The sequence below is a fragment of the Garra rufa genome, chromosome 11 (genome assembly GCF_049309525.1).
Source record: "Garra rufa chromosome 11, GarRuf1.0, whole genome shotgun sequence".
Taxonomy (NCBI): Eukaryota; Metazoa; Chordata; class Actinopteri; order Cypriniformes; family Cyprinidae; genus Garra; species Garra rufa.
In genome coordinates, this window is record NC_133371.1 from 27,590,136 (window position 1) to 27,616,810 (window position 26,675).

General features: G+C 35.6%; 1 protein-coding gene across 1 annotated transcript in view; it reads left to right on the forward strand.

The window, feature by feature from the left end:
- The window catches only part of frmd5a (FERM domain containing 5a), a 161,882-nt gene that overhangs the window by 75,734 nt on the left and 59,473 nt on the right, over nucleotides 1–26,675 (forward strand). The gene's annotated exons all lie outside the window — the stretch shown is intronic.

Sequence of the window (26,675 nt, forward strand, 5' to 3'; positions counted from 1 at the left end):
GGGTGCAAAACTTTGCCAGCATGATATAGTATTCTTGGTAGTTGTTAAGGGTGTTCAAATTCAAGTTCAAATTCAAAATATTGGAGGGAGTTGTTTTTGTCGGCTTCTTCCTTCTCGGACTCGACACTCACTCGGGTTGCCAGATTGAGGACATTCAACAGGAACAAGTGCAATTGACAGTGGAATATGATAAGCCAACTTACGCTGTAAGTTGATGAGTTGATTTATCCATGTTTTGATATTTTTAAATGGATGTTGAGGCTTTTTAGGTTGGGTATAATCTGAGCTAGTTCTTTTGCTGGTGTCCATATGCTGTGTTTTATTATGCTTCCAGAATAAAAATATACTGATAATTTACAAGATTTTCATGTCTTTTTGTCTTCAGTCACAAAGAAATTACGTTTTTTGAGGAAAATATTCCAGGATTTTTCTCCATATAGTGGACTTTAATGGGGATCAACGGGTCCAAATTGAAGGTCCAAATTGCAGTTTCAATGCAGCTTCAAAGGGCTCTCTACATGATACCAGCCAAAGAATAAGGGTCTTATAAGGGTTGGAACTTGGAAGTACCAACCTATTATTTACAAAGCGAGCGTGCAAAGAAAGTCAAACGCCTTTTTGAACTATTTTGAAGTTGGAGGAGTTTTTCACCCTATACCCTACCTTTTTGAACCGAAATACACAGACGTAGAACTAACCACGTGTGACCTTTCCATAACATGGTTATGGAACACCAGATGAACATTTGTGGTTAAAGTATATAATTTTTCTTTTTTTCTTTTAGAAAATGACAGATTGAGGACTTCCGGTTTAGCGTCTGCCATGTGAGGTCGAGTAAGTCGGGAGCTCCGCAAACCTGCCTTTAAAATTCTATTTTAAGACTTTATACAGCGTTATTTTTGCGCCATCTGTATTTGTAAGTGACTTCTGACAATTATTGCAATCTTATTTGAGTTCTAACGATGACTACAAAGGCGCAACGTCAAAAGAAGACCGATTCGGCTGTTACTGGCGGCTCTTCTCTTGAAGCGGCTAAGTGTGATGAACTGTCCACGTCTGAGGCAATTATGGCTGCTATTAGCAGGCTTGAAAGTGGAATTCACGCAAAATTTGATGCTCACGCCGCTGAAATTCGAGGCGAAATTTCACTGGTACGAGAGGAAATGCACAATACATTTTCGTCTTTGAAAGAAGACCTCAAATCCCACAGTGAGCGCTTAACAAGCCTAGAAACCGCTACCTCAGAATGGACGACCAATCTTCACTCGCTCGAGCCTACGGTTGTTTCTCTTCAAAAAGAGATCGCTTCACTGCAAGCCAAATGCCTCGACTTGGAGTGTCGCTCCCGCAGATCCAATCTTCGCCTAGTGGGAATTCCGGAAGGTCTGGAAGGCCCACAACCAACGAAGTTCGTAGCAGATGCTCTGGCGGAAATATTTGATTTACCTGAACCTCCACTCCTGGCTCGCGCGCATCGCACACTTGCGCCGAAACCTGCAGAAGGTAGCCGTCCGCGAGCCTTTGTTATCTGTTTCCATCGCTACGATGTTAAGGAGGATATTTGGCGGAAAGCGAGCCGAGGGGGGCAGCTTAAGTTCAGAGACAAAACTGTTTTCGTCTTCCCGGACTTTCCCCCCGAGATTGCCAAGAAGCGGGCCGCTTACTATGAGGTGAAACGTCTTCTGAGGTCCATGCCAGATGTTAAGTACGGTCTAAAGGGTCTCACTGGCTTCAGAATCACAAAGAACGGTGCTGAACACGCGTTTGATACTCCAACCGCGGCAATGGCTTTTGTGAGACAACACATATTACCTGCTTAAATAGGTAACGTTACAATGTACTGGAACCGAATGTCTCATTTTCTCTGGTCCTTAGACACCTAACAGCACTAAATTTAGTGGTCTTATTTGTGAATATTTATTTTCCTAAGGATTGTTTATTTGTATAAAGTTGTTTTTGCTGTATTTTGTACTTGTTTGCGGAGATGCGTCCGAGGTAAGAACCACAATATCTCACACGCACATTGGAATGCTTCCTCAGGGTAGCGTACACTCTAGTTGGAAGAGTGTTAGCTTAGTTCGAGAGCGCGGTGTGGGGGGTGACAGTGAGGGTGGGGGGTGGGTCTCCGCGCTAGGGTTCTTGAAGTTTAACATGTTCTTATATCTTTGTTCATCTCAAAAGCACAAGATTGGGCCATTGATCTTTGTTATTTTTCACATGATTTTCTGTATCTACAGTTTTTTGTATAGCTGTTTGGGTTTCTCGTTATTATTTTTCCTCCTATTTGTTAAATGATGGGTAGTAGAGCTAATAAAGATGGGTTGGTGAGATGGGTTAGCTGGAATTGCAAAGGTTTGAATAATCCAGTTAAACGCAATAAGGTCCTGATTCATCTTAGAAAGCTGAAAGCCGATTTTGTGTTTCTTCAAGAAACACATCTCTGTTCATCCGATCATTTTAGATTAAAAAAAGATTGGGTGGGACAAATTTATCACTCACATTTTCAATTCAAGTCTAGAGGTTGTGGTATTTTGATACATAAATCTACTCCGTTTGTTGTAACAAAAGTTATTGCAGATTATAAGGGCAGATATGTAATTGTAATAGGAACTTTGTTTTCTATCCCCTTAATTCTTGCTAATGTATATGCCCCTAACTACGACGATGCTACCTTTATCACCTCTTTTCTGTCATGTATACCTGACCTTCACTCTCATTCATTAATCCTCGGTGGAGATTTCAACTTTGTAATGTGCCCACAACTTGATAGGTCCTCAAAAAAAGTTGTATCTCTTTCAAAATGTGCAAAGATTATTCAGTCTTTCCTACATAATTATGGTATTAGTGATGCGTTTCGTTTTTTAAATCCTTTGACAAAGAAATTTTCTTTTTTTTCTCAAGTACACCAGTCCTACTCACGAATAGATTATATTTTTCTAGATAACAAGCTTCTTCCTTACCTTCAGGATTGTTCATATGAAAGCATAGTAATATCTGATCATGCACCTGTTGTTTTGGGACTTAAATTTCCAAAAGCACCTCCAAAGAATTGTCAGTGGTCCTTTAACACCGGTCTATTAAAGGATAAAGAATTTGTTAAATTTATCTCCTTAAATATATCTTCTTTTCTTGAAATTAATAGCACTCAGGGTATGGCCTTTTCCTCCATCTGGGAGACTTTAAAATGTTATCTGCGTGGTCTAATAATTTCATACTCCTCTTATAAAATTAAAGAGCGAAAGAAGCAGCTAGAAGAACTATCTAGTTCTATAGCAGAAATTGATACCGAGTACTCATTAAATCCCTCTCTAAATCTTTATAAAGAAAGGCAGATTTTGCAGACAAAATATGATCTGTTATCCACTGAAGAGGCTGAGAAATTGTTTTTACGTGCTCAACATAGGATCTATGAATTTGGTGATAAAACTGGTAAATTGTTAGCTCATCATATTCGTAAAACACAGACGTCACGCTTGATACCCCAACTTAGTTTACCTTCAGGAATTACTACTACTGATTATAAAGAAATAAACTCCCAGTTTAAACAATATTATGTAAATTTGTACACCTCTGAATCTCCTCAAGATACATCATTAATGAATATTTTTTTAGATAAATTGGATTTTCCCACTATAGAGAAGGCTCTGTGTGATTTTTTGGATGAGGATATTAAAATCGACGAAATAGCTGATGCAATTGGTTCCTTAAAAACAGGCAAGGCCCCAGGCCCTGACGGTTTCCCGTCTGACTTTTATAAAGCATTTTCTAAATTACTATGTCCAGTGTTGCTTTCAGTTTTTCTGGAGAGTCTTCAAAATTCAGAGTTACCCCCAACCTTTTATCAAGCTATTATCTCACTAATTCTTAAGAAAGATAAACCCCCCCTTGATTGTAGTTCCTATCGTCCCATTTCGCTTTTAAACTGTGACTACAAGATACTGGCTAAAATACTATCTGTTCGGCTTGAAAAAACATTGCACAGAGTAATCTCACCTGATCAAACTGGTTTTGTTCGGGACCGGCATTCTTTCTTTAATATTAGGCGTCTTTTTAATGTTATGTATTCAACTCACTCCAACAATCCCGAAGTTGTGGTCTCTCTAGATGCTGAAAAAGCATTTGACCGCATTGAGTGGGACTATCTTGTGAAGGTCTTGGAGAGGTTTGGATTTGGTTTAAAATTCGTCTCTTGGATAAAGCTCCTTTATGCCACTCCCAAAGCATCTGTACGCTCAAATAATATTATTTCAGATCCTTTTTTACTGTGTCGGGGCACAAGGCAGGGGTGTCCCCTTTCCCCGCTCTTATTTGCTATTGCTATTGAACCCCTGGCAATTGCACTACGTACTGATCCAGAGGTGCAGGGAATTTTTCGGGATGGTCTAGAACAGAAGGTTTCATTATATGCTGACGATCTTATTTTATTTATATCCAACCCCCTAGTCTCAATTCCTCGAGCAGTTTTAATACTGGACTCATTTAGTATTTTTTCGGGTTATAAATTGAATTTTTCTAAAAGTGAACTATTTCCAGTGAATTCAGCTGCGTCAAGTATCTCATATTCAAATTTTCAGTTTAGAGTTGTTAAGAACCAGTTTCGGTATTTGGGTGTCCAAGTAACACGTAGACATGCTGACTTGTTTAAAGCCAATCTCAGCCCTTTATTAGAAGTTACAAAATCTCTGTTTTTGTCATGGAAACCTCTTCCTCTCTCACTAATAGGAAAGGTAAATGCAGTTAAAATGAACATTCTTCCCAAATTTTTATATTTATTTCAATGCTTGCCCATATTTATTCCCAAGTCCTTTTTCTCAGGTTTGGAAAAAATGATCTCCTCTTTTATCTGGAATAACAAACCTAGACGAATAGGTCTAAAGCATTTGGTTAAGCCAAAGGAGCTGGGAGGTTTGGCTTTGCCTCACTTTCAAACTTACTACTGGGCAGCTAACTTTAGAAACTTACTATACTGGGTGCAACATGATTTGCAATTGTGCGAACCTCTTTGGGTGCAAATAGAGGCTAAATGTTGTTCCCCAGTCACGCTAACATCTTTGCTCTGTTCTTCTATCCCCTCCACTCATAGTATCTTGATTAAGAATCCAGTTGTTAAACATTCTCTGAGGATTTGGACTCAGTTCCGCAAAGCTCAACAAATTAAGGGTCTTTCTTTAGCTGCACCCATTGCGAGTAATTTTTCTTTTCCACCTTCTCTTCTTGATAAGGCCTTCAACATTTGGAAATTGCAAGGTTTAGTTACAATTGACCAGCTATTTATAGATAATACCTTTGCTTCATTTGACCAACTTAAAGAAAAATTTGGCTTGCCTAATTCACATTTATTTAGGTATTTTCAAGCTCGGAGCTTTGCTCGTAAACACTTTTCGGATTTCCCCTCGGCTCCTCCTAGTGGTGTGTTGGAGAATATTTTATATCAGCATAGATGTATTAGGGGTGCCATATCAAAGATTTATAGTTTAATAAATAACAAACAAACCCCATCGAGCATGTCTTTAAAATCTCTTTGGGAGGAGGACTTAAATATCATCTTAGAAAATGAAATTTGGGATGCTGTCTTAAAAAGGATACATTCTTCTTCAGTTAGCTCTAGACATAGGCTTATTCAATTTAAGGTGGTGCATCGTATTCACTGGTCTAGGGTACAACTTAACAGGATATTTCCTGATCTAGACCCCACTTGTCCACGTTGTGTTGTGGAGCCAGCCTCTCTGTTTCATTCTTTTTGGGCTTGTTCTAAGTTACTGACGTTTTGGGGTAGAATTTTCAAGTGTTTTTCAGAAATTTTTAATACAGCAATAGACCCCTCCCCTTTAACTGCCCTATTTGGGGTTCTTCCGGACAATGTGAAACTGACAACTTTAGAAATGGATAATATTGCACTTTGCACACTGTTGGCTAGGCGGCTTATACTTATTAATTGGAAGCAACCATCTCCTCCAACCTATCGTCAATGGGTCTTCGACCTACTTTTTGCCCTTAAACTTGAAAAGATTAAATTTGGAGTTCGAATGAAACCAGATCTCTTTATAAAATCTTGGAGCCCATTTCTGGAATACTTTAAGGATGCAGGTTTTGGATAATAATTTTTTTTTTTTTTTTTTTTTTGTCTGTTGTTCCTTATCTTTTTTTCCTCTGCTTGTTTAGATGATTATTTGTATGTTTATATTATTGTGATTATATGTTCATATGAATGTGGGCATTTAATATACCCACTTATTTGTGTATGTTTTATTTAATTTTTTCCCCCATTTTTTTGTTTTGTAATAATTTGATTGACAATTGTGCCTTGAGATGCTTGTGTATTATCTTGAAAAAATAAATAAAAGTTCAGAATTCAAAAAAAAAAAAAAGAAAATGACAGATTGTTTTGCTAGATAAGACCCTTATTCCTTGGCTGAGATCATGTAGAGCCCTTTGAAGCTGCATTAAAACATCAATTTGGACCTTCAACCCTTTGATCCCCATTGAAGTCCACTATATGGAGAAAAATCCTGGAATGTTTTCTTCAAAAACCTTCATTTCTTTTCGACTCAAGAAGGACAGTCATAAGCATCTTGGATGACATGGTGTTGACTATAAATTGAGGAAACTGGCTTGGAAATATGGCTTTATGATACCTTTTTGCAAGTCTATGGAGTTTTAATCTGTTAACCTTACTGTTATATCATCAGCCAGGTGAAGACTTTTTAGTTTAATTGAATAGAGATTTGAGATACTAATCATGTCTGAAGCACAAATGGTGAACAATTAGTTCTGCACTGAATTTTAATGCTTAAGATTTGAAAAAAAAAAAAAAAAGTTTTAAAAAATTTAAAGAGATGCTGATTATTCAGTACTGCTTTACCAGGCAACACCACTGATGAGGTTTGGACGAAACATGGCATTAAAAATTAATAGTGCTTGTCGGCATCTTGACAACAGATTTATGAAGAGGATCAAGAAGGGATTTCTGTATTCTGACAGCTAGCTATGGATTTGTTTAGATCAGCTTTCCAAAGAGATCCAAAGGTTGTAGAAACAATTTTTAGCCTTCATACAAGAAATTTCACAGTGGTTTTCATAGATACAACTTTCTTTAGATATAATGTGTATTTTAGCCAAATGTGGCGTCATTTTTGAAGAACTGGGGTTTGCAAACCTTTTTGTCAGCCAAACTCCGTAAAGGAGAAGTCCACTTCTAGAACAAAAATTTACAGATAATGTACTCACCCCCTTGTCATCCAATATGTTCATGTGTTTCTTCAGTTGATAAGAAATAGTTTTTTTGATGAAAACATTTCAGGATTTCTCTCTATATGGTGGCCTTGGATGGTGCCTCTAAATTTGAACTCAAACAAAATGCAGTTTAAATGCAGCTTTAAGGGGCTCTTAACGATCCCAGCCGAGGAAGAAGGGTTCCTATCTAGTGAAACAATTGGTCATTTTCTAAACAAATTGACAATTTATATACTTTTTACCCTCAAATGCTGGTCTTGTCTAGCTCTGCGTTAACTCTGTGTATCCTGGTTCAAGACAGTTGGGGTATGTCGAAAAACTCTCATTTTAGCCTCCTAACTTCAAAAGCACCCTGCATCGCTGCAGAAGTACAGACCCAGTGTTTACAAAGTGAACATGCAAAGATGCTCAAACGCGCTTTACCAAAAAAAAGGTAAAACGGCGATTTTAAAGTTGGAAAAGAAAATGAGATTGGAATTTTTTCGACATGCCCCAACTGTCTTGAACAGGGATACACCGTTGCAGAGTTCATGCAGAGCTAGACAAGACTAGCATTTAAGGGGAAAAGGTATATAAATTGTCAATTTGTTTAGAAAATGACCAATTGTTTCGGTAGATGAGACCCTTCTTCATTGGCTGGTATCATTTAGAGCCTTTTGAAGCTGCATTGAAACTACATTTTAAAAAGCTCAAACTCGCAGACACCATAGAAGTCCACTATATAGAGAGAAATCCTGAAATGTTTTCTTTAAAAAAACATTTTTTTACAACTAAAAGACGTGAACATCTTGGACAACAAGGGGGTGAGTAAATTATCTGTCAATTTTGGAAGTAAACTTCTCCTTTATAGGTAAACTCTGGGTATTAAGACTTATATGGCTTGATATAACATAAATGATGTCTCTTACTAAAATATGTAGCGGAAAACCCATGAAACATTTACATTATTTAAAAAAATCCACATCATTGTATACATATTTTGGACTATGGGGGCCGCCAATATTTCAATGACATGAAATGGATGCACTCTGAGAGCTACTGGTGCTACCTATTCCCATTTTTTATTTTATTTTTTTATTTTTTGAGGTTTTTTTTGTGCATCTCTGACACAAGGAGCATAGACTTTACTGCTAATGAAAGTTACTTTTTAAAGTTGTTCACATTTGGCTTCAGTCTTTACAAGAACCAACTAATACAAAAAGTATCTTCACTTTCAAATGTTAAAACCCTCAAGTATTGACATGTCAAATGTCCCATTTTGGTGGAAGTTTTGTGAAATCTGTATACTTTTGTCCACAAAAATTTTGCCAGTTCTGATGCAACTATGAATTTAAAATGTGTACATTTGTGTTAAAGTAGCATAAGCTACTTGAACAGACTATATACTTATTTAATTGAATAAGAGCCTTAATCACCATTTGATAAGGCTTATCATTGGTTAAGTTTTATTTTGATTAATTGTGCAGTCCCAGATTGTTTAATGTCACATTCGATTTAATTCATTATTACCTTTTATCAGCTCGCAAACCCCCTGCAGTTCTCTCATTTGAGAAGCCCTGTTGTAGAGAATGTCAGACAGCTTTGATCAAATGTTGTGTATTTGACAGCATGTCTAAAGGAGTGCATATAGCAAAGAAGAACAAAAACAGAGAGAAAGACTGCATATTACTTATTGTGTGTTTGCACATAGTGCTGTGCTGGTAAGTAAGGTGGGTCGATGAAGCCATCAGCCAGAGTTTGGTCTTCTCTGATAGATGTTCCCTTGGGTCCTTCCTGGATTGTGTTGTCAGGGTGCCCTGACTCTCCCCTGTCATCCAGAGTTACTTAACACAGTCTTTAACATGTGACCACCTCCTCCAAAATAGAGAGCTGCCCTGAACCAAGGCCCAGCGCAAAGGAGAAAAGTGATGGCGGCGGCATTTGACGAAAAGCTTCAGCCAAGCGTGATAGACATGAGGAATACCAAAAGTTGCCATTTTTGTGTGTACAGTTGAGACATTTTGTTTTAATACTTCACTGCTGATTTTACATTTCTTTCTGTCAGTTTCATAATGATGAGGTAAAGCACATGTTGGTATTCAATGGCCTTCTGCATAGTCTTTATTATTTACAAATGCAGGAAAGCAAGCAGAAAAACCTCTCTGTTAATTATTTAGCTGTCCTCTGTGAGGTCACCGCGGCTGTTTCTCGCTTTTATTTTAGAGTGGCGAAGATCTTTAAAGTCCATTCGCAAGTTTCCAGCATGACGACAGGCGAAGCTACTTCGCCATAGTTCGTTTTGGTCAAACAGTCTGGCTGCTGGGTTTTGCGTGCCTCTCAGTGTGTGTGTGTTAGATCAATGCAGTGAGCGTGGGCAGTCCTAATGGGAGCTGTCGCTATGTGATGGATGAGAAGTCGTGTCACCAGTCTCTGTTGCCCGCTGAGGCTCAAGCAGGAGGCCCACTCTTCCTTCTGCATAATTAAGAACATTTGAGCAGCCATGGCTATTTTAATACCCTTGTTCCTGCTATGCCAGAGCCAGCTATGATGAGCAGAACTTCTATATTCCAGAAGGCTTTCATATTCATTTATATGCAGTAGGTATGGAAAATGGAAATCAATGCTGCATCACTGTTGTAATCATTTATACTCAGACAGCAGCACAACCAACCTGATCTCATGGCAATTCATACATATTTTATGAGGTAGCTAATTTGTACGTCCTTGTACAAATATGTACGATTTGTTTTGTTTTTTAAAGATTTTATTTTTGGCATTTTTTTGCGTTTATTAGAATAGGACAGTGTAGAGTAGACAGGAAGCGATGTGGGAAAGAGAGAGGGTGATGGGATCAGGAAAGGTCCTTGAACTGTGATTCGAACTCGGGACACCCATAACGCAACAGCGTTATATGGCCACTTCCCACATGATTTGTAAATAATCATGTTTTTTTGTGAGGTGGCAAATTTGCAGGAATACCTACAAAGACCCCCTCTATCCTCTATCCTCGCTTCTAAAGCTACTCCTCATAGAAATCGTAAAAAAACGTATGAGTGAGGTTGTAAAATTAGAAAGAAAAATTACAAAGTGAAACTGTATTAATTTGAATTGTGTGAATCGCAGTTAGAATTGAGGTCAATGCACCATGCACCTTGCTGAATCTGCAAAATGTACATTTTTTTTTTTTTACCAAAATAAGAGGGATCATACAAATTGCATGTGATTTAAAATATATTTAGTACTGAATCATTTTAGTTTAGAGATGGTTGTTCAAGAGTTCCTTGTTTGTCTTAAAGAGTTGCCTGCTGTTCATCAGAAAAAACTTTCAGGTCCCACAAATTCTTTGGTTTTTCAGCATTTTTGTGTATTTGAACCCTTTCCAACAATGACTGTATGATTTTGAGATCAATCTTTTCACGCTGAGGACAACTGAGGGACTTTGATTTTGTTGTCTTTGACTCGTTGGATGGAACCAATGCTTATTTGCAAATGTTTTATCCGATATTCCAATCATATGCAACTATTACAGAAGTTTCAAACACTCACTGATCCTCCAGAAGGAAACAAAATGCATTAAGAGCCAGGGGGTGGAAACTTTTGAACAGAATGAAGATGTGTACATTTTTCTTATTTTGCCTAAATATCTTTTTCTTTTCATTTAGTACTGACCTTCAGAAGCTACAGAAGATACTTACATGTTTTCCAGAAGACAAAATAAGTTAAATTTACCCTGATTTTTAAATTTAAAACGTTTTCACTCTCTTATTTTAGAAAAATGATTAACATTTAGCAGATTCTGCAAGGTGTATGTAAACTTTTGACTTCAACTGTAACTCAATTCAAATACAACATCACCTTGAATTTGCAGCTATGTTTATAATTTTTGTCATAAGTACTCACCCTCACGTTGTTCCAACCCTGTAAGAGAGTTTATTGACCATGCAACACAACTAATATGTTCATGGCCCAGAAAGGTAGTAAGGACGTCATTAAAAAGGCCATGTGACATGAGTGGTTAAACCTTAATTTTATGAAGCTACAAGAATACTTTTTAGTGGAAACAAAAATAACGACTTTATTCAACAATTTCTTCTCTTTCGCGTCAGTCTTCAACACACGTTCACGTACCACAGCGCTTACTACCTTTCTGGGCCTTGAATGTGTCAGTTGTGTTTCTGTCTATGGAGGGTCAGAAAGCTTTTGGATTTCATAAAGAATATCTTAATTTGTGTTCTGAAGATAAACAAAGGTCTTATTAGTTCGGAATGACATGAGAGTGAGGAATTAATGACAGATTTTTTTATTTTTGGGTGAACTATCCCTTTAACACTAATCTAAACACTAATACTAACGTTAACAATAACAAATCTGTTTTATATTTTCAGAAGGTGGGCCCTAGCAAGGGTATTATCATATTTGAAGACCTTTTAGCATCAAAAAAAAGTTTGAAAATCCTTGCAATAAACAATGCCATATGTAGAAAAGCAATTTTGATTGTTGACTCACTTCAGTACTTGACTCATCCTGTGAGGAAATGCGAGAAATGCGTTCTATCTAGTATCCATCTACACGTCTTATCCTTACAAACGCACAATAAGGAGCTCTCCTTCCCACGCATTATAACCTTCCTAAAGGTTCATAACACCCACTGAAACAACCTCATTTACTTGGCACTCTTGAGCAAAATACTATAGCCTAGAATTGATAAAGATACTTATTGTCAAAAGCCTGGTGGAGCTGAATGTAAAGCATTTTTACTTGGACTAGAAACTGAAATGGGAGGACTGAATGAAATGCAAACTTCCTTTGCATATTTAGTCATATATATGTGGCATAATTAGTGTAAACATAATATAACTTTCTAAAGTCTGATATATACAGGCCGAGGTTTGATATGAGAGAAACTAAACAATGATGACGTATAGTAAGCTAAGAGAAGTCAACCATAAATATATAAATGGCCATGCATGATTTAAGTGTCCTCATAAATGTCTAACAACGGCCTTGTGTGATGTCTCCAGTGTGTGGTAGGGTTACTGGTTATGCTTGCAATGGAAAAGTGCAGTGAGCTCCGTGTCCATCTGTGGTAACGGCAGCCGTGTTTCTGAAGTGAGTGGGCAGGATTGTGTGATTCTCTGTGCTCTGACTGAAGTCACTCCCACTCAGCAGGAGCCCCTCAGCCTTTGTGCTCTCCTCTATGTTAATGAGCAGTCAGGTCAGTGGGAGGGAAGAGACAAAAAATAGCCCATTGCCTTTAGTATGTCGCTGTGGGAGTGATGCTAGGTGTCACCTGGACATGTCATGTGGTGTTTCTTTGAAAGATTTAAGGGGATATCGACTGCCTGTGGTTGAAGGTTGTTTTTGCTGACGTGGCTTTGGGTTTTCATTCTGTGGCCTTAAACTGAGGGTGATAACCTGTTATTGATTTTAAAAGTGTTTTGTGAATCTGCCAGGCTTCAAGGCCTTTGGATGCCGTCTGAATGTGTAGTGTCCATCTCTGAAATTTGCTGTAGTCTTCTCCTCATTAAGGCCAAATGCATTCACATGCGGTGCATTAATATTTAAGGCTAGGTAAAAAATATTGATTTTCTCGATTTTAATTGGTTCTTCTTATTTTTACAAAACAATATAAATTTTTAAATCCTAAGAATCTAGTCTAGTCTGTTTTCAAGTTATTAAATAAAACATTGTAGCGCGCCTCACATTCAATAAATCATAATAAGCTTTGTGCCTTGTTACTTTTGATGTGAAACAAAGTCTTAGATTTCAAATTCTTTCCATTTAATTACAGTATTCAAACAATAATTGCCATTTTGGCACTGTTTAATGTGAAGTGACAGATCACTTTAGCACATCAGTTTAAGAGAAGCGTCAGTTTCAACAAAAAATAAAAAGAATAAACATGCAACTGTATGTTTAAAGAAAGAGTACTTGCTGAAATCCGTATCCTGTCTCGTGTAATCACTCAGTGTTTTAACCACACAAAGTTAATATAACCGCTTGTCACATAATGCCACATTTACCTCAGAACATATTCGTGACATAAACTTGTTAGTCAGCTAGAAAAATGAACTCTACAGATGAACATTTTGCTAAATATATGCACTATATAACATATTTGTTATAATTTTTACTGTTCTTCAGTGTTTATGTTTGAATAAATCCGTCAGGTTTTTAAGACAGCCACCATTTAAATGTTTATATTTTCTGAAGTGTAATTTAAGTGCTTGTATACAAATCAGATACTTTTTGTATTATGGTATTGTAGTACCAATTGACTTGAATTTATATATTTTACAGCATTAGTTGAGAGATTTTCTTTCCTTGAGAAAATTTGCCATGTACTTTACCTGATAAACATCCAAAATAATCTGTATTGAATCAAATCGAAAATTAAATCGAATCGCAAGCTTGTGAATCAGAATTGAATTGAGTTGTGAAATTTGTGTCAAAAGGAAAGCCATATTAATGTTCATTATTTATTTGAGTGATGGTGTTAAGCACTTAACATTTTAAAAGAATATTCTGGTTTTAATATACAGTTGAAGTCAAAAGTTTACATACACCTTGCAGAATTAAATGGGATCATACAAAATGCACTATTTTTTATTTAATACTGACCTGAATGAGATATTTCACACGAAAGGAATGTACATATTGTCTAGAGCTGAGGGCCTCACATGCAACTGTTACAGAAGGTTCAAACTGATGCTTCAAAAGGAAACGCAGTGCATTATTGAATTTGAGGATCGGGGTCAATTTTACTCATTTTGTCTTCTGAAAAACATGCAAGTATCTTCTGTAGCTTCTGAAGGGCACTTCTAACTTAAAAATAATATGATGTTTAGGCAAAATAAGAAAAATGTACACATCTTTATTCTGTTTAAAAGTTTTCACCCCCGGCTCTTAATGAATTGTTTTTTCTTTCTGAACCTTCTGTAATAGTTGAATATGAGTCCCTCAGTTGTCCACAGTGTCATAAGATGGATCTCAAAACAATACAGTCATTGTTGGAAAGGATTCAAATACACAAAAATGCTGAAAAACTATAGGATTTGCAGAAGAATTTTTCTGAAGAACAGAAGGTAGTTTAACTGTTCAGGTAACAACACAGTATTAAGAATCAAGCATATGTCTTTTATGTGAAATATCTTATTCAGTTAAGTACTAAATAAAACAATAACATTTTGTATGATCCCTCTTGTTTTGGTAAAATGATTAACATTTTGCAGATTTTGCAAGGTGTATGTAAACTTTTGACTTTCAACTTTAACTTATTCATTAGCATAATTTGTGGCACAGTATAAGGTAGATTTTTTTTTTTTTAAATAATTTTGACTTGTGCCTGAAAAAATCAATATAGTAATATCAAATTAAGAATTTCCCATGATTTATTAATTTGTGACCACAATTCTTTCCCTCATTTTAATTAAATCATTGCCAGAATTGTTACCTTAATTGAACCCGTTGAGAAATGATTGGATTTGCCTGTAAAACTTTGCAGAACAACGGTAAATGTGAGCAGACCTTCAGTTGAATTGTGGCCCTGTCTCAATTTAGTTAAATTGTGGCCATGATATGTAAAAAAAGAAATAATTTTTTAGAGTTTCAATGCAGAAAAGCTTTTGATTTTCTTGAAAATAAGATTTATTTTTTCTGTTAAAACTTGTGCATTATTTAATCTGTACAGCCGTCCTTGACAAGTTTATGTTGCAATGGTAGCAAAGTTGTAAAATCAGATATAACTTTACCCAGAAAAGATTAGCAAGCGACTTCTTTCCATAGAAGCTTCCAGAGCATCGCTTCAGGACATCAGCAAACCTAGAACTTGACATTGACGCGACCTAAGTGATATCTCAACCTTATTCAGGATGATTCATGAAAGGGTGTAAAATACCACAGTGATGCTGCACTATATACCCCTGCCATTGTGTTTCACAGCCCTAGGGGAGATCACTTACCACTAGTGAATTCAGCCATAAAATGCAGAGAGCTATTTGGCCCCTGAGACTGACTCCCTGCGCAGGCAGGCGTAAGAGGAGTAGTTCCGTGCAGCGTGTCAGAGCTTTAATGGAGGCCCCAGGGATCCACAATCTAGTCCATAAATGATTCACAGAGTCATGGAAAGCAGGCTTTCATAGACCTTAATGCCATTTCACTGGACATGTCTACCGAAATCTGTCTCTGATAAAGGCCAAGTACATTATGTGTCTGTGCTTTTGAAGAAATCTCTTTTCTCTGCTCACAGGATTGAGAGAGAATTGTTGAATAGAGTTGTTATTTTCGTAGCTTCCAAAAATGAAGGTTGAACCACTGATGTCACATGGACTATTTTATCGATGCCTTTACTGCCTTTCTAGGCCTTGAACATGTTTGCGTTGCTATCTATGCAGGGTCAGAAAGCTCTCGGATTTCATCAAAAATATCTTAATTTGTGTTCTGAAGATGAACGAAGGTATTACGGGAAATGAAGGTGAGTAATTAATGACTAAATTGTCATTTTTGGGTAAACTTTGGGTAAAGACTTACCCAAGACTTCTATAAGTGATATCTCTCCTTGAAAAAAAGTAGTATTTGTACAAACCCTGCTTTAAGCAAAGTCCTGGTTTCCTCTTTGTTGTTATGTCTATATCTCAGAATCTCTTTTCTTCTAGGGCAAATTCAACCTCCTTTCCTCTCCCACCCGCCCCACTGTGTTTTGATGGCCCAGTTTGGGTATGCTTAGTCTTAGCTGCTTTCTTTCACACCATGACATAGTGGGAATCCTCCCCGCTGCTTATGGGAGTTGTAGCACTGAGCAAAGCACTTTGTGAAATGAGAATCCTCAGTTCAATGCAGTTTAGTGACTCAGTATTACAACTTGGGAAGCTAGAATAGTTAGTGTCTGACACAGCATTTACAATGAATACAAAGAAAATTTTAAAGCAGTCCTAGTTTCAAGTGAATTGGACAGTGCACTGATTGTCCTGTATTGCTAATGGTTGTGTCTAGTTTGATATGGAGCTGTGAGGAAGTGGTCTGTGGTCTGATTAGCCCTGAATAGTGCAGTGCTCGAGGCTGCGTGGACCCTCGGGTCTATGCAGATGGCCGTCTGGCTGTCTATCACAGGATCAGTGCACTTGAGGAACTAGAGTGTTGCGTATCGGCAATTCGAGATCTCAGTGGGGTTGTGGCTTTTTCTCTCAGCTGCCCTGCTCTATAATGAAAGCCACATCTCTTCTCAGAAGCCTGCATTGCATTAGAGTTTTGCAGGAACCACAGTCTATAGAGGTTTTGTGTTTATTGTTTTCAGTGGCTTGTAATATTGGTACTACACTGAGAGATCAAGGAGATGCTCCCTGGATTTAGTTCTCAGGTTTGCGCACCTGCTTTAGTTATAACACTCAAGTGTGGTTCACAGTGTTCATTTTATATATTTTAAAAACACTTTACAGTACTTTCTGTTTATTAGTAACAACACTACTTACCTTCTGTGTAACCTGCGTGGGTTTAGCTGCGCTTTCATAAATTGTGGCATTGTAAAACAGTTATCAATGTAAGCTAAAACTTATTTTACTTTTAATGATTCAAAACCTAGCTGTAACTCATTTTTGAGATTTTTTGCTTAAAGGTATAGTTCACCCAAAAATGAAAAGTCTGCGCAACTGACACATTCAAGGCCCAGAAAGGTTGTAAGGACATTGTTAAAATAGTCCATATGGCATTAGTGGATCAACCGTACTTTTATGAAGCTACAAGAATACTTTCTGTGTACAAAGAAAACAACATTATTCAACAATTTCTGGTTATTTTCTGAACATGTGGTGAAGACTGAAATAGAAGAAAATAAATTGTCAAATAAAGTCGTTAGTTTTGTTTTTTTTAAGTTTCACAACATTACGGTTGATCCACTGATGTCACACGAGCTGTCCCTGGTGAAAAAAACTGCTAAAACCAGCCTAGGATGGTTGGCTGGTTTTAGCTGGTCAACCAGCCTGGTTTTAGCTGGTCATAGCTGGAAGGCAGGCTGGTTTTAGAGGGGTTTTGGCCACTTTTCCAGCCTGACCAGCCTGACCGGGAAACCACCAGCTAAAACCAGCCTGACCAGCCTGGCCAGGCTGGGAGACCAGCTAAAACCAGCTACTTCCAGCTTAAACCAGCTAAGACCAGCCAACCAGCCTAGGCTGGTATTAGCTGTTTTTTTCAGCAGGGGTTTTAATAATGTTCTTATTACCTTTCTGGGCCTTAAATGTGTCAGTTGCGTTGCTGTCTATGCAGGGTCAGAAAGCTCTTGGATTTCATCAGAAATATCTTAATTTGTGTTCAGAAGATGAACAGAGGTCTTACAGGTTTGGAACATTGGAACATTTTTTTGAGTATCAGTTATCCGCTGACTGGTTTTAGACCTTGACTCGATGACTTTAAAGGCCAGGGCCGACTGCTTAAATTTTAAACATAGAAACCCTCAGCCTTGGTCAATGGAATTACAGAGCAAAAGGGGGAATGGATCACTGGTAATGTATTTAGCTGGAAATGGCTAATCTGAAGCTTTGATTTGCCATTGTTATGCTAAGCTAGTGCCCTGGAGACCTTGAGATCAATACATGCTAAGCTAACTGCCTGATAAATGTGCTGACTGGTTAACTCTGTATTTAACAACAAATAATGACTTTTCATGCTCTGTTCCTTTTTATTAAGTGACTAACTTAACAAGATTTAAGCTTTTTTTCATTCTTTCTTTGCTGTTAAAACCTATGGAATCTACTTAGTGAAGCTGAGGTAACAATTTGCACTCATTTTCTTTCCGTTTGGGTAGATTTCTTTCCTTGTTTTGAGTAAAGACTACGTAAACGTAACGTAAAGTATACGTAACATTTGTCAAGGCATTACACATCTAATTACTTATTTTGAGAAAGTGAGTAATACTTTAACTCATTTTTTATTTAGCACTGGTCTGAATAAGATATTTCACATAAAAGACGTTTACATATAATCCACAAGAGAAAATAATATCAATTATAAAAATTGCCCTTTTCAAAAGTTTACATACACTTGATTCTTAATACTGTGTTGTTACATGAATGACTCACAGCTGTGTTTTTGTTTTTCTTTAGTAATAGTTGTTCATAAGTACCTTGTTTGTCCTGAACAGTTAAACTGCCCACTGTTCTTCAGAAAAATCTTTCAGGTTCCACAAATTCTTTGGTTTTTCAGCATTTTTGTGTATTTGAATCCAACAATGACTGTATAATTTTGAAATCCATCTTTTCACTCTGAGGACAACTGAGGGACTCATATGCAACTATTATAAAAGGTTTAAACGCTCAATGATGCTTCAGAATGAAAAAAAAAGATGCATTGAGAGCTGAGGGGTGTAAACTTTTGAACAGAATGTAGATGTGTACATTTTTCTTATTTTGCCTTAATATCATATCCTTTTCATTTAGTACCGCCCTTCAGAAGCTACAGAAGATACTTAGATGTTTCCTAGAAGACAAAATAAGTAAAATTTACCTGGATCTTCTAATTCAAAACGTTTTCACCCCCCGGCACTTAATACATCGGGTTTCCTCCTGGAGCATCAGTGAGCAGAGTCAAACTAACGGAATAGTAAACACTAACAGGTCTGTCCCTTTACTCAGAAACACTTTCTTTCTTTCTTTCTTTCTTTTTCTCAGTTCATTAATTTGTCTGTTATACCTTATGGTTGTTGCTCAGGGCTGTGAAACTGGAAATTATAGCTCAGTCTGCTACATTACCCACTGCAATCATTCAAATGCCAGCAGCCAATCTACTAATGAAACTCCAAACAAAAAAACTCTGGCCTGCAGCCATGCCGACTTTTCTTAGTGATTCATACACATAAGCATACAATCTTTTTAGCAGCTTTTAAAGCATGCCACCATGCTATAAAACAACATTTTATTCTTCAAAGACTCAACTGAAGGATTACTGGAAATCTGGAATGCTAAACCGTGAGAGGGAAAACAGTGGTATTAAACTGTACTTTGTCTTCACTCACAAAGAAATTAAGGTTTTTGAGGAAAATGGTTCAGGATTTTTCTCCATATAGTGGACTTCAATGGTGGCCAGCAGGTTGAAGGTCCAAAATGCATTTTCACTGCAGCTTCAAAGGGTTCTAAACGATTATTCATTTTCAAAAAACAAAAAACTAAACGTAGCTAGACAAGATCCTTATTCCTAGGCTGGGATATTGTAGAGCCTTTTGATGCTCCATTGAAACTGCAATTTGGACCTTCAACCTGTTGATCCCCACTGAAGTCCACTATATGAAGAAAAATCCTGGAATGTTTTCCTCAAAAACCTTAATTTCTTCTAATGACAGAAAGACATGAATGTCTCGGATGAGATGGGGGTGAGTAAATTATCAGGAAATGTTTATTCTGGAAGTGAATTTCTCGTTTAAGGGAGATGCCAATGTGCACTAATATTGTTTGCTCAGTAACGATTCTCTAAAGATGAGTACATCTTCAGATTATTGCTGCAAGCCTAAGATTTATCACATGTGATAGAGGTAATATAATTAAACCACCGTTGTGTTGACAGGAACAGCAGGGACCTTTGAGCGCTCTGCATTTGTGAATGCTTGGTCCATCATTTTCAACAGAGCTAAGATACAACATCAGGTTTAATCAGCAATATCTTCCTAACCTTCTTTATTAAGATTTATTCCTCTTTCTCTGTCTCACGATACCACAGATCCTGCAATTATAGATTGTTTGCAGGAAACAGCCAGTGGACGCTGGGGAGAGAGAAAAGGTTTATAAAGAGACACTGATAAAGTAAAGATATCATAGTAGCATGAACAATACATAGACAAACACATACACACAAATGTTAAAAGTTTGTCGTCAGTAAGTTACTGTTTTTTAATCTTTCAGCATAGATGCATTAAATCTGTCAGAAGTGACCAATAATGGTATTTTTTCCTATTCATCATAGGATCCTAAGAAATAGTTTTACTTGCTGTTTTCCTCACCCTGTTTTTTTGCACATTTTAAAGTATCGCATCAGAAATCAGTGATGGAAACGGCATATTGCGAATAAAAATCGCGTAATTTGTGACAGTTTGTTGTCTTTGACTCAATGTATGGAAACGATGCTTATTTGCAAATGTTTTATCCAATATTCCAATCATATGCAACTATTACAGAAGGTTCAAATGCCGGGGGTTTTTGAATTTGAAGATCAGGGTAAATTTAACCTATTTTGTCTTCTGGGAAACATGTAAGTATCTTCTGTAGCTTCTGAAAGGCAGTACTAAATGAAAATTAAGAAATTAAGTCAAAATAAGTCAAATATGTACACATCTTCATTTGGTTTAAAAGTTTTCACCCCCTGGTTCTTAATGCATAGTTTTTCCTTCTGAAGCATCCCTCAGTCCCTCAGTTGTCCTCATTGTGAAAAGATGGATCTCAAAATCTTCATTGTTGGAAAGGGTTCAAATACACAAAAAGTTACTAAAAAAACATCTGTGGATCATTCAGGTAACAACAGAGTATTAAGAATCAAGTGTATATAAATTTTTGAACGGGGTCATTTTTTGTAAATTCAACAATTATTTTCTCTTGTGGACTATATGTAAACGTCTTTTATGTGAAATATCTTATCCAAGTCAGTACTAAATAAAAAACAACATGGACTTTTTCTGATTCCTTCTATTTTGGTAAAATAATTAACATTTTGCAGATTCTGCAAGGTGTGTGTAAACTTTTGACCTCAACTGTAATATATTTTACTGGACTTGAAATTAGATTTGAAAGGTATATTTTCAAATCTAGTTTGATGACTGTCGTCTCAGTTGTTTAAAAGATTAAGGCAATTATCAACGTTTGATCAAATGTAGTTTATTTTTCTGATGAAAGATGATACATTTTTACATGATTTCTTGCATTTTACTCCTGAAAAGATTTTGACTAATAATGCTTGCCAAACAGAGTAACCATGAGCAAAACAGCATTTTTAAAATTGCATTTAAATTCCAGACGGTCTTTAACAAGCTGAGCTACTGCTATTGAAATAAACAGGAATGCTTTAATTAAAATGCTTTAATTTAATGCTTTTAATTGTTATGCGGTCTACATTGATACATGAAACTGCATCCCTCATCTGTTCTTTGTGGGGGTGAAGGTGTGATGTTTCATTGACACAAAGCACTGTTATTTCCAATACAGTCTCCTCATTATCCAAGATAAATGATTTTGCCTTTGTGTTATCTCTGGCTAAGTGGCTGCTTACACATTCACCCTCATGAACAATGAGTGTTGTCCAACCATCTCGGTTAGATGATGAATGGGGTCCACAAATATTTGTGTTCTGCTCTTTCCACCGTGTAAAAACATGGGCGTTTGAGTGTGCTTGTTATCTGTGCGCTGGGGAAGTGGAATTATTTTAAAGCCTCTTTAGTGGCTAAATTGGGAGGCAGCGTAAGGAGAACATACAGTAAATCTCTCCTAACAATTGATGAGTAATACTCAATCATAGTCGCCATAGCTTTACACATTCAGTTTGAGAGAAGCGTGTACGTTTGTATGAGTGCCTGTTTTAGCCTTAGTCTACTAAGCAGGCATGCCATAATGGATTATAGGCCTTCAGTTGGGAACCTGCTTAGAAGTGACAGGGGTTAGCGTGCTCCCATAATCCTTTGGGCCTTTGTCTGACTGCTGACAAGTAACTCACCCTGAGCTATGTGAATATTACTGTCCACAGTAATATATAAATATATATATTTTTTGCCAAAGACTTAACCCCAGGCTCTTTTGTCAGGCCTTTACCACCTAATGCTGTGTCTGATTAAAGGGACAGTTCACCCGAAAAAGAAAATTACCCCATGGTTTACTCACCCTCAAGCAATCCTCCCTCAAAGGTCTATATGACTTTTTTTCTTTCAGTCGAATATAGTTGGAGTTATATTATAAAATGTCCTGGCTTTGATTTTGAAGCCGAATAAAGTGCATCCATCCATCATAAAAAGTGCTCCACATGGCTCCCAGGGGGTTAATAAAGGCCTTCTGAGGTGAAGAGATGCGTTTGTGTAAGAAAATTATTTATATTTAAAACTTTATAACCCATAATCTCTAGCTTCCGCTAACTGTTGTATGCACATTTACGAAAGCGTGACGTTCCAGTGGATGACGTAAGACATAGGTGTAGATTTAGCGCCGGTGGTATAAATAAATAAATAAATGCAAATAAAATTTTTATGAATTCCTAAAAGGTGCTAAATAATAATAACAACATTGTTTATTAATATTAACAACAAAGTAATAATTAAATTTGATTTATCAATATAATAAATTATATATATTATTATTATTATTATTATTATTTTATAATAATAATAATAATAATAATAATAATAATAATAATAATTATTATTATTATTATTATTATTATTATTATTATTAATAATATTTTTATGAATGTTTATTATTGTGAAGTCCTAAAAGGTGCTAAATAATTATAATAACAACATTGTTTATTAATATTAACAACAAAGTGATAATTAAATTTGATTTATCAATATAATAAATTCTATATATTATTATTATTATTATTATTATTTTATAATAATAATAATAATAATAATAATAATAATTATTATTATTATTATTAATAATAATATTTTTATGAATGTTTATTATTGTGAAGTCCTAAAAGGTGCTAAATAATTATAATAACAACATTGTTTATTAATATTAACAACAAAGTAATAATTAAATTTGATTTATCAATATAATAAATTCTATATAATAATAATAATAATAATAATAATAACTATTGTTATTTTATGATGGTTGTTATTATTATAAAGTCTAAAACAGTGTTTAATAATAATAATTACAAAACAACAACACAACAATTGTTTAAATAACAGTTGTTTATTATTATTATTAACAACAAAGTAAACTGTTGATTTATTAACACAAAATGCTTTAGATTAATAAGTAGTAGTAGTAGCAGATGTAGTAATATTGTTTATGTATTTATTTACAAATGTTTGCTATTATTATAAAGCCTATAATAATAATAATAATAATAATAATAATAATAATAAATAGTAGTAGTAGTAGCAGTAATATTTAGTAATATGTATTATTTATTAATGAATATTTGCTATTATTATAAAGTCTAAAATAATAATAAATAGTAGTGGTAGTAGTAGTAATATTTATTATTTATTTATGAATGTTTGCTATTATTATAAAGTCTAAAAATGTGCTTAATAATAATAACAAAAAAAACAATTGTTTATTAATAACAGTTGTTTATTATTAAAAACAAAGCAATAATTTAATTTGATTTCTAAATATAATAAATGCTATAGATTATTAATAATAATAATAATAATAAATAGTAGTAGTAGAGGTAGTAGTAGTAGTAGTAGTAGTAGTAGTAGTAGTAGTAATAATATTAATATTATTTATTTTTATGAATGTTTGTTGTTATTATTGTAAGTCTAAAAATGTGCTAAATAATAATAGTAATAGTAATTTATTTTAATGTAGACATAATAAAAAATATTTTATAAAACGTAATAAAAAATAATTAAGTTTAATTTAAAATTAAAAACATTATAAACATCATCATCATATTATTATTATTATTATTATTATTATTAATAGCATTGTTATTATTAATACTCACATGATAATAATAAAGATTCACCTTATCTGCTTGATTAGATTTGAACATCTATGCATGTCTGCGGGGGTGGTCTGACCTGTTCGCAAATAGGGGCACCTCTTTCTCCTGTTTTGTCCCCTTTGGCAGTCTTATTCCTTTCCAGCAGTCCTGCATGAAGGCTGTGTGTTATACAGCTATCCAGCCGTCTCTAGACACCCACAGAATGTTCTATCTGGCATCAGCCAGACGCATGCGCTCATGGTCCACTGCCCTCCATCTGCTCATTTACCCGAAATAGAACCATAAAAGTTTTCTACTGGAAGATTTTCATAATTGTTACGCAGAGAACTTGAGATGAGAACTGCAATGTGTTTTCTGACAAATTTTTGTGGGATGGAGATTTGTCGCATCAGAGTCCTCAGCATTTTTTTTGTGCGTATATGAATGTGTATATGTGTCCATGTACAGTATATGTGTGTGTGTGTGTGTGTGTGTGAATGAAAGACTCTCTTAAGTGCTGGGGTGTCTCAAAGTGCACACAGCCAGATGGTCACTCCACTCATTGCAGCATTGCTGCTGAATGACTCTCCCCATGTCCATCTAAAACACTAAAAATTATTTCCATGAGTAAACAAACCAGCATGAGTCTCCTTGCCTTTTTTCCTTGAGCCACACGGAAACAATATTAATAAGTACAAGATGCTTTATGACGTCAGAAACGGTTCCTCTATAACAGCATTTATAAACTAGACAAAGCTGTTTGCGCTGAAGAAAATGCTGTGTTTTGTGTTTGACCTTTATGTTTTTCTCTTTCCATACTCCACACAAGGGCCTAAAAGCCTCAATTTAACTGAATGTGTTTCTTGTCTGCTGTCTGACCTCATTAAATGAGCATCATTAAAGGCTTTCCAGAGGTTTTGTGATTGAGAGGTACAGCTCACAGTTTACCTCAGTTCTTAGTTACTGTAGACCAGGTTAGACGCCATGTTGAATTTTATGCTGTTGAAAACAAGGCTGTGAGGGATACATTTTAGAATTTAGAATGGTCTGTGCTGATTAAGGTTAACAATCATGTAATTTTCACGTCTCACAACTTTTAAAACTGCTTGGTGGAGTTTGTCAAAGTTACTCAGTTATTTTGCACTATACTTCTATCCCTCACAACCTTGTTTTCATTCCTGTCAGAAATCAAAGGGATAGTTCATCCAAGAATGACAATTCTGTCATTACTCACCATCATGTCGTTTCAAACCCGTAAGACCTTCGTTCATCTTCAGAACACAAATTAAGATATTTTTGATAAAATCCAAGAGCTTTCTGACCCTCCATAGATAGCAACTGACACATTCAAAACTGGCAAAACAGCCCCAGACCATCACACTACCACCTCCATATTTTACTGTTGGAATGATGTTCTTTTTCTGAAATGCTGTGTTACTTTTACGCCAGATGTAATGGGACACACACCTTCCAAAATGTTCAAACACTTTTTCACACAGAGCCATGTGGGTTTGGATTTTTTTTGCCCTTCATAAAAAAAACCTTCATTTAAAAACTGCATGTTGTGTTTACTTGTGTAATCTTGTGGTTAATATTAAAATTTGTTTGATGATCTGAATCATTAAAGTGTGAAAAACATGCAAAAAAAAAAAATCATTAAGGGGGCCAACATTTTTTCACATCACTCTGTCTAAAATCAACTAGAAAATTTATAGGCCTTTTATATAGAGCTATATAGGATTCTAGTGGCTAAACCATGAAATTTCAGATGTTTTTCTTATTTTACTCCCACCAGATAGCACTAATCTGGCTTCGAAAATTTTAGAGGCATCATCTCTATTCATTCTCTATTTTTATATTTTCTATGGTTAAAATATTGATCATAATTATTATATAAATAGTAATTAGTACCATAAATTATCTCAAAATAAAAAATAAAAAATATTATTAAACAAAAATAATACATTAATTTTACTGGGGGGTACACAATTTCAGGTGTCCGGTCACTTTTGACTTCAGTGGTTCATCCATAATTTTATGAAGCTACGAGAATACTTTTTGTGCAAAGAAAACAAAAACAAGACTTAATTCAACAATTTCTTCTCTTCCATGTCAGTCTTCGACACACGTTCACAAGAGTACTGGGCTCTGGGGTTTCATCAAAAATATGTTAATTTGTGTTCTAAACATGAGGGTGAGTAATTAATAACAGAATTATTATTGTTGGGTGAACTATGCCTTTAAATATGGTGCTCACCTGACTGATTGACTGAAGAGATTCTTGTTTAGCAGCTGTAATACCTTTCACTGTACATTTACTGTATGCATGCTTTCCCAAGCTCAGTGTATCAGAATGAGTTGTCTAGGATGCGTATGGCTTGCCAAGTACTTACAGTAAGTCTTAATCCAGAATAAATCACTCATGCCTGAAGACATGCTACTGAGGGTAAATTGTCTTGGTTTGCAATTCAAACTCTGGTCGTGTACAATTCCAGAAAAAAAAAAAAAAATACTGCAAAAGCGAAAGGCTGTGATTTTGTTTGTTTGAAGGAAACTGGATTCCAAATGCAAATGTGTCAGTGTGATATTAGAGGTGGGCTGAAAGAAAAAGTGACTTCAGGTTTATAGAATCTTATTCCTTTCTCATTTTCTCTAGGTACCAGTCAAAAGTTTTTGAACAGAAAGATTTTTTTTTAAGGAAGTCTCTTCTGCTCACCAAGCCTCCATTTATATTTAAAATATATTTTAAAATGTAATTTATTCCTGTGATCAAAGATAAAATTTTTAGCATAGTTACTCCAGTCTTCAGTGTCACTTGGTCCTTCAGAAATCATTCT